Source organism: Anopheles ziemanni, chromosome 3, assembly GCF_943734765.1.
Source record: "Anopheles ziemanni chromosome 3, idAnoZiCoDA_A2_x.2, whole genome shotgun sequence".
NCBI classification, from domain to species: domain Eukaryota; kingdom Metazoa; phylum Arthropoda; class Insecta; order Diptera; family Culicidae; genus Anopheles; species Anopheles ziemanni.
In genome coordinates this window covers 93,736,066-93,743,984 of record NC_080706.1, presented here as the reverse complement: position 1 = coordinate 93,743,984, position 7,919 = coordinate 93,736,066, and positions in this window count along the sequence as shown.

The following is a 7,919-nucleotide window of genomic DNA, read 5'->3' as shown; positions in this document are numbered from 1 at the left end:
CTACCTACCTGTGTGGTGTGTAATCTCTGTCTTCCCTTGTGTTTGGTTTCGAAAAAGTGCAGGAAGAAGCCAAAGATGCAAGTGTTGTTTTTGTTAGAGAGAAAGTGTTGTGCCGCCCGAGGACCATATGTGCTGATTGCGGCAGTGAATTGCATTCCTTCTAACATTGACTTTGTGATCGAGTTTTTTGTGCATGAGTTTAGTGCATTCAATTCTGATGCAAAGTTTAAGGTGCCTCCGAGACAGTCCGAGAAGAAACACATGCTGGTGTTTTAAACTTTGTTGATTTAGAAATTATTTTCCAACATCAGAAGCTTTAATGAAGCGTGACACTTTCAAGGAATACAGTACCTTTTAAAGTCAAGATCTTTGAGAAATAACAAATAAGAAACCTATCTCATTAAATCTAATTCAACTTCCTAAACGAGAACACGTAAACCGATTATGTAACGCCAACCTAATTAATTAATACTGCTCGCGAAGTTGCAACGTTGATTATAATTTGTAGATTTTTTTCGAAGAATTGGAATATCTAAATATTGGTTACGAAACACTCCCTTTTCTTAAAAGATGAAAGATGCTCCAGTAAACTTCGGTTTCGGAGGAAAAGTGCAACAACAAAGGGACAGAAAAAGGGCTTTTAGAATTCTCAGAACAGCAATATTTCCCCGGTCACGTTACAATGGCAATATTCACCGGGCATAGGGATTTAGGAGTTCCGAGAAAATGGGATTTTGGAAATCATCGGAGCTTCCCATTTTTCGATGAAATCGTTGATCCGATACGTTGAATCTATCCTTGCCTGTCAACTGTAAAACTTGGTGCGTTCTGCTGAATCCGCCTCGGTTTCGGCTAGAGAACCAGCGGACGACGCCGTCTAGTTATCGAGAATTGGCAACCGCGGGCCCTGCTGACCACCGGAGTAGACAGCTCGACCGTGAAAAAGCAGGCACATCACACATTTTCCGCTGACATTAGCAAATTAATGACCGGTCCTATTTCCTGGCTCGCCCCATGGAGCGGCTCTCCATTGGAAGGACCGCTTTTGACTCTGTTCTCTGCAGATGCTGATGCTGTTGGAGGACAAGTTCCATCGTTAACCGCAACACGGGAGTCGGCTGGGTGTGGAAGCTTTTGCTTATAACGGTGTGCCCGTCAGGAGATGGCGATGGCGCTGTAAAAGTTGAAGCATTTCAGCTGCGTTGGCAGAAACGGAACCTGGGTCCTCCAATTCTAGGACGAGTTTTCGGCGAACCTGCATACCCCTGGCGTCCTATTCAGCGATATTGCTTGTGAAGTATCTACTCTCCCGCACGGTGTCCAGCTTTATCTGAAGGCTATCCAGAATTGCGCAACCGTTGATAGCGGATCAGTTTCTCAAACGATCCGCATATTGCGTGTGTGTGTGTGTGCGTGCTGGAGTGCGGCCCTTTGCCTGCTTTTTATGACGTCGGAGGAAGTTCCATATCAAAAGGCGACAGTGCATTTCCCATATCCCCACGGGAGATAGCATGAATATGTGCATTCGCTCAGGTTTTTCCGGGGCTGTTCATGGGGATGGCATCCGTTTTTTTTTTGCGTTGCTGATGTTGCTTCCATTCCGTCATTGATCTTCCAAACCGGTCCGTGTGCCGGAGAGGAAAGTTAGGGTGAAGCTCCACACGGGGACACGTTTTCCTCCTGCACGTCCGGTGCGTCACCACTTCCGGGAGTCGGAATTCTCATTTCATATGCGGTAGTGATATTTGATACGAGCTTTCAGCATTATTGAATTTTCCATTTTCCCAGTGAAGCAACCTCCCGCTGGGACATTTCGGGCAGGACCTTCCGAACACACATTTATGCAAATTACGTAAAACGCATTTACGGCGCTCGGTGCATTCGATTTTCGCTTACGGGGGGGAGGAAACTTTCAATAAACACACCCGACATCGTCGTCGTCACGAGATTCGGCACGAGTTTTCCCGGCATTAGTAGGTGCAACCGGCCCAGATATTACCGGGCCGTTCTCCGGGATGCCATTTGTGGATCCAATTTATGGTGACACATTGTACGTGCCGCGATTTTCATCAATTCGCTAGAGCGTAAACGGTTTTCCGATGCAATGTGTTCGGGGTTCCAGATTTCATAGACCTTTAAAGTCATACTTTTTGCATCAAACGAACGAAACTGAAACCGCCTGGTGACTCCGATTCCGATGCGTCATTTACGGTAAACACGATTAATCCAACCGGTCCCGGGCCCATGGTTTCAGGTCAATTGACATGCGATTAGTTGCCAACTTACAGTAGATAACGGACAGCCGTTTACAGCCTATCGGCGGGGCCCTCTTAAGTGACAAACCTTGCGCCAGCCCCGCGCCACCCACCCGCCGGGGGTGTCCTTAAGATGATGCATCAATTTGTCAACACAGTAAAAACAGCGGCCCGCGGCCATTATTGGCGCTGAACAGCCGGAACGTGCCGGGCAAATGTGGCTTATCGCGATGCTCGGTTTGAAGAATGGTTCCATTTTGTGCTTTCTCAAGCTTCCACGTGCTGGTGCAATCGGGCGGCTTTCGGAAGTGGTAGTGGTGCTACAGTAGAACCTGAGGGAAGTGAACTTGGAACTCCAAAATGATAGAAAATTAAAAACTAGAAAAATTCACTGGACTATTTAAAACACAATATATCAATTTCGGTTCTAGGAATGTGATAAACAAAAACAAGTTAGCATTTTATTTAATTACCCTAAAATATGTTCCTTTACCTCCATACTTCCAGTAAATTTTAGATTTGTTTACCGTTGTGTTTTATAGTGCAAATGAAGGAAACATTTTACACTTTAAATTCATTATGGTTTTTAAATTAAACAAAATTACTCAATCTCATGAGTTCAACAGTCTTAGCGACTTTTGATCAAACCGTGTTACTAAATACGTCGGTTAATCCTGGGAGCATGCTAACTACTCCTTTACATGGTAGCAGGTTCGACTGTACTTTTCCGAAATGCTTCGGAATGCGATGCTTACACCCGGCCAGACGCTAGTGAATGTATGCTCAAGTGGCCGAATGAAAAATGCCTGCAACAACACCGCACTCCTTTTGCGAAGGTTCGTTAAGAAGTATGGGCACCGAAACGAGGTTTTCCTTTGCGAAAAACCGAAGCAACCGTTTTTATTTCCGTCCGAGCTCGATAAAATCTTATCCAATGCGGGTCCACCAGCACCCGGGTCAGCTTCCTCTTTGGTCAGGGAGCCTGATTTTGCAGCCTGTCGGGGGGAAAAAATCGAACAAACCCCCCTTCGTACAAGTTGATAGGTTTTTGGCCGGATATGGAACCACCGTGTACGACTTCCGCCCCCCTTCCCCGGAGCAAGGAGGCAGATTGCGGCAGTGACATTCCGGTCGAACTGGCCACCGTGTCCGACATGGTTTTAACTGGTACAGCAAACGTGTCCTTTAAAAATGGAGGACAGGACGGACAAGTGGTAGACGGAGGAGCGCTGAAAAAAATGTAAGTAAAACGCCCGGTCGACAGCAAAATAGACTCGGAGGAGAAAAACAACTTCGATACTTAAGGACCTTTCGTTCCGTGCCGTCGAATGCAGTCGTCTGCGAAATCGGTCAAGTGAAAAACACCAAGGAAATGCCCGACGGAGACTCGACGATGTCGAAGGATGCATACGAAATGTGGAAGAACTGAACATGGCTCTATCGATGGAGAGAGAGAGAGAGGGAGGAAAAACGAGAACACACACATAAACACGTGTGCCGATGGACATAACGGGAACGGCACGTGGTGACAGGACATGCAGGAAGTGCTTTGGCAAGTAAATGCAAACATTCAAATGATGATAGTTGTATGGCCACTCCTTTCTCCTTTCTCATTTCTCTCTCTCTCTCGTCAGGGTCCTTGGTGAGGTGCTGGCCTTGCAACGGTCGGGTCAACCAGGACAACTTGGGCCGACGACGATGGTCCAACCGGATTACTACCACGAGTAGCTTGGAGGTCGCCGTTCGGTTATCTGAAGTCGGCTTTTTAAGGACATTCTGCATCGGTATGATGTCATCAGAAGCGGCTCCCTTTTACTACGGATTTGTTATTTTGGTGCATTCCAATCACGTCCGTTGGCGCGCGTGCGTGTGTGTGTGTGAATTCAACCGATGCTGATAGTAGTAGAGACGAGAAAGAAGGGAAAGATAAAAACTCCCAGCTTCAAACCATCTTCAGTTTACGCTCGTTGCCACTGCAGAATCCACCGATGATGAACCGGAAGCATACCGGACCTGGACACACATACGAACACACGAGGACGTGTACGACATAACATTCGATTGAATCGTATGCAGCGGGGCAATTGAATCCAGTGGAAGGAACCTGCTGTAGAGCAAGCGGAAAGCGTAGGCAAATTTGTCCAGCATTGACATTCGAGAATTTGTTTCCAATTTGCTGACTTTCCCGATGTCCCACGGGTTGGGAGAAAAAAAGAGTTGAATCCGCTTCGGAAACATGTCCAGCGAGAAGGAGAACAACGTTTGCTCAACAACTTTTCTCAATGTTGCGCGCGGACGTGATTTGTTGCCAGGGTTCGATGCAAAATGCATGATGTCAGCAGTGTGGCGTGTGATTTGTATCCATTTTCCCACTTTCCATCGTGTCGTTGGAGTGTTAGATGATGAATAAGTGGAAGAAAGAGGGTGAGGGAAGAGTCGTAGATTGAAGTTGTTCAAGATTTTAAAGGAAAAGTAAGAGAACTTCAATCGATGGATACAAGACCGATTTGTCGCTTTGACGTTGAGATTATTAGTATGCGGATATAGTCTCGAAAATACTCCAGTTACATAATTACAACTGGTTACAAATCAGTTTTGTGCTTTTCCCTCTTAAGGTTGGCGCCATTGTTTCGATTTATACGATTTCTAAGTTGGGTTATTGCTCTTCCGATTCGTTTTGCGAGTTTGTAGCATTTTATTGATTTTAATTTTTTTTTTTTTGACTAATTCATTTTCAAACAAGTGTTTATAGTACTCGCTTTAGCTTTGATATAACAATGGTATTTAATTCATTTAACAAACGAATGATATATTTTAAACATTAGTTAGGAATAGGATCGAATACAAATGCGATTTGTACTAACATTGTTTGAAGTAACTGTAGATAGTGACATGACAGACTTTCTTCCTAGCTCTGACAAATTTTCTTTATCTCTAAACCTGTACTGTTCCAATCTAGGACATCATTATGTTTTCTTTTTCATGATACTTCTTCGATTGGTGACTTTCAATGGAAAACCTTTCCCTTGACGGTGTTCCCGTGCGCTTGGATGTCATTTAATTAAATTTAACGAATTAATTTAATCCAATGCTAATGGTACCGTGGCTCCACGGCTACACTCGGTCCGTGTTAACGAGTGCCGAAGCGCGAACCAAGTGGAAAATTACACTACACAAGACGTTGGACGATCCTCCAGGATCTTGGATGACACGATGCGATATCGCCATGCGTATGTCGCGAGGTGAATCTGAGCCGTTTTTCCCGCCTGTCGCCTTCTTTTACCGGGAGGGAGATAATTAATTCTTCGCTGGAAAATATTTGAGCGTTCGCCCGTCGGACGTGATGGAGCGAGAGTCTTTTCGGGTAAAAGACGAAGTGTTCTTTTTTCCTTCTTCTTTCCTGGGTGAAAATTAAATCCTCAACCATAAGGACACGCTAGATTGAAAGTAACGGCTCTCTGCCTTTGCTCGGTGTTTTTTCTCACAGAGCGTGCTTTTTTTCTCTTCTTTCGCGTTGATCACGAGAAAGATTAAAATATAGCACAACCCATTTGCATGCATTAACGGAGTCTGTGTCCTTCGGGCTACCGGGCGCTCCAAGAAAGGATGAATATCTTATCTCGCCGCTGCCTAGCCGTCCCCCCCCCCAGAGTCTGGGGAACCCGAACGTTATTTATCGTTTCAATTTGCCGGTTAATGGCTGGTTAAGGCAACCCCGCCCCGGCAGCCTTCCTTCCACTTTCTTGGGGAATGTGTCAGGCGTACGGCGAGTTTGTTCGTAAAATTTTAATTAGCATCCGATCGTAAAGCAACTGTGCCGGCCCGTGTGTCGACGCCCTGAAACGGGAATGCGTATAAAAGTTGCCCATATTCCACCGGGGGGGTTCCGGGGTTCGGTGTTTGCCGGTGGGTAGTAATAAATTTCACCTACTTACATACAATGGTGCCGCTCCCCCAACGTGCACGTGGCGAATGTAAACTATGTTTTTAGTACTCGAGCCCGCCCCAAGAAGGTGGTGGCAATTTTCACGTTTCACAAACTTGCCAGGCTTCGGCGTGTAATCGCTTCGCTTTTCACACCGTCCACGTTGGTTCGTGGGGGGGAGGGGGGGATGATTTTCGGGGCTGTTAATCCTGGGTAAATATGCTCGCCTTACGCCCCGTTCGCCAGACGGTGGATGCGAAAATGGTACGCGTCCGAGGTATTTGATAATAGATTATCCCATAACTTGCCCACCGAAGCCTCCCACGGGAGGGCATATGGGTTGATTGCAAGCGGCTCCGTTCCAAAGACTGCACCGGAACCCTCTGGAATGCGTGCATATTTTCCACACCCGAGCCAGATCGTATGCATAATCTAATGCAACGGCATCTTTCGAGCTTGAGCCGGGAAGTTGGGAAAAGGGATCCTCAGAAAAGTACGCCAAAGGTTTCGGACGGTGCTCACCTTCGAGAGGCACCGACGAGGTGTATCTCTCGGGTGTTGTAGAGCATACGATGTAAAACGGCTTACGACGAAAATGCCATGATCGGACCGGTGCAATTTGTGGACATTTCGATGCTTCTTGACGGATTCCCTGCATCCGAGGGCCTTCCACCGAGGAGAATATGCACACCTACACGTGTGTTTGTGTTAGGTAAATGTTGAATTCCCGTCAACCTGCTAAAGCCTCAACCATCGTTAGGCTATGGCGAACGGGTAGAAGTCCGAGAGCAACATTCTACCAGCAGACCATTAGAAGCAAAGCTTCTGTGAGGGAAATGGCAGGCACTACGCAAAGTTTATATCGTATCTCCCATTTTGATAACGGAATCATATGCCTTGTGAGCGGCTAACGCTTGGAGTCGTGACAGCATTCCAAGGTGAACTTGCCCACACCTGTAACCCGCCCCGCTCCCCTACTCACGGGTCGGAAGAAATGTGAAACATAAAACGTTCATTAAAGCGACGCTTAAACATCGCTATCTTAAACACCTTACCCTTTCTAGGTGTTCGTTTCATTGTTCTCTGGTTTGCCTTGAGGGTTAACTGAACGTTGCTTTTAGTTATTTTAGATGTGTGTTTTGTATTTTTTTTTGAAAATTAAGAAGGACAAGTAAAATGTTTAAAAATATTTTAATCAAAATAAGGTATTTGTATTTTCTTACTTTTTATATTTTACACAAATTGTTTTCAAGTTGTATTAAGTACTTTAAGATATCAAACGACAAGAAATGGTTATGTTCTACTGTTTTCAGCACTTATTATCCTGACTATACTTATCTGTTAACCAAAGTATCACGTGATGAAGAGCCCAAGTCCTCGACTGAAACGGATGCTGTGTCCTGCCTTTATGCTTCGAAGGGTGACAGTTAACGTCTAGGACAGAGGTTGCTAAAGCTTTTATTTAGAAATGATTGGAACATAGTAAAATTTTATACTTTTGTACCAAACGGTTGTAAATATTTAGACAAAAAAGCATAATTTTTCAGTAGGTCTCATATCTAAAAAAATTTATTATGTAACGCGTTGCAATTCTTCTACTCGGAATGTTTGCCGACCCCTGGTGTTGGTAAAGAAGGCACCCCACAAAAATGGCCTTCTCTCCAAACCGAAACAACGCAAAGTGCCGGTTGCCCTGCGGGAAGACACTCTTAACTTTTATTTATAATTAGTTTTTTGAT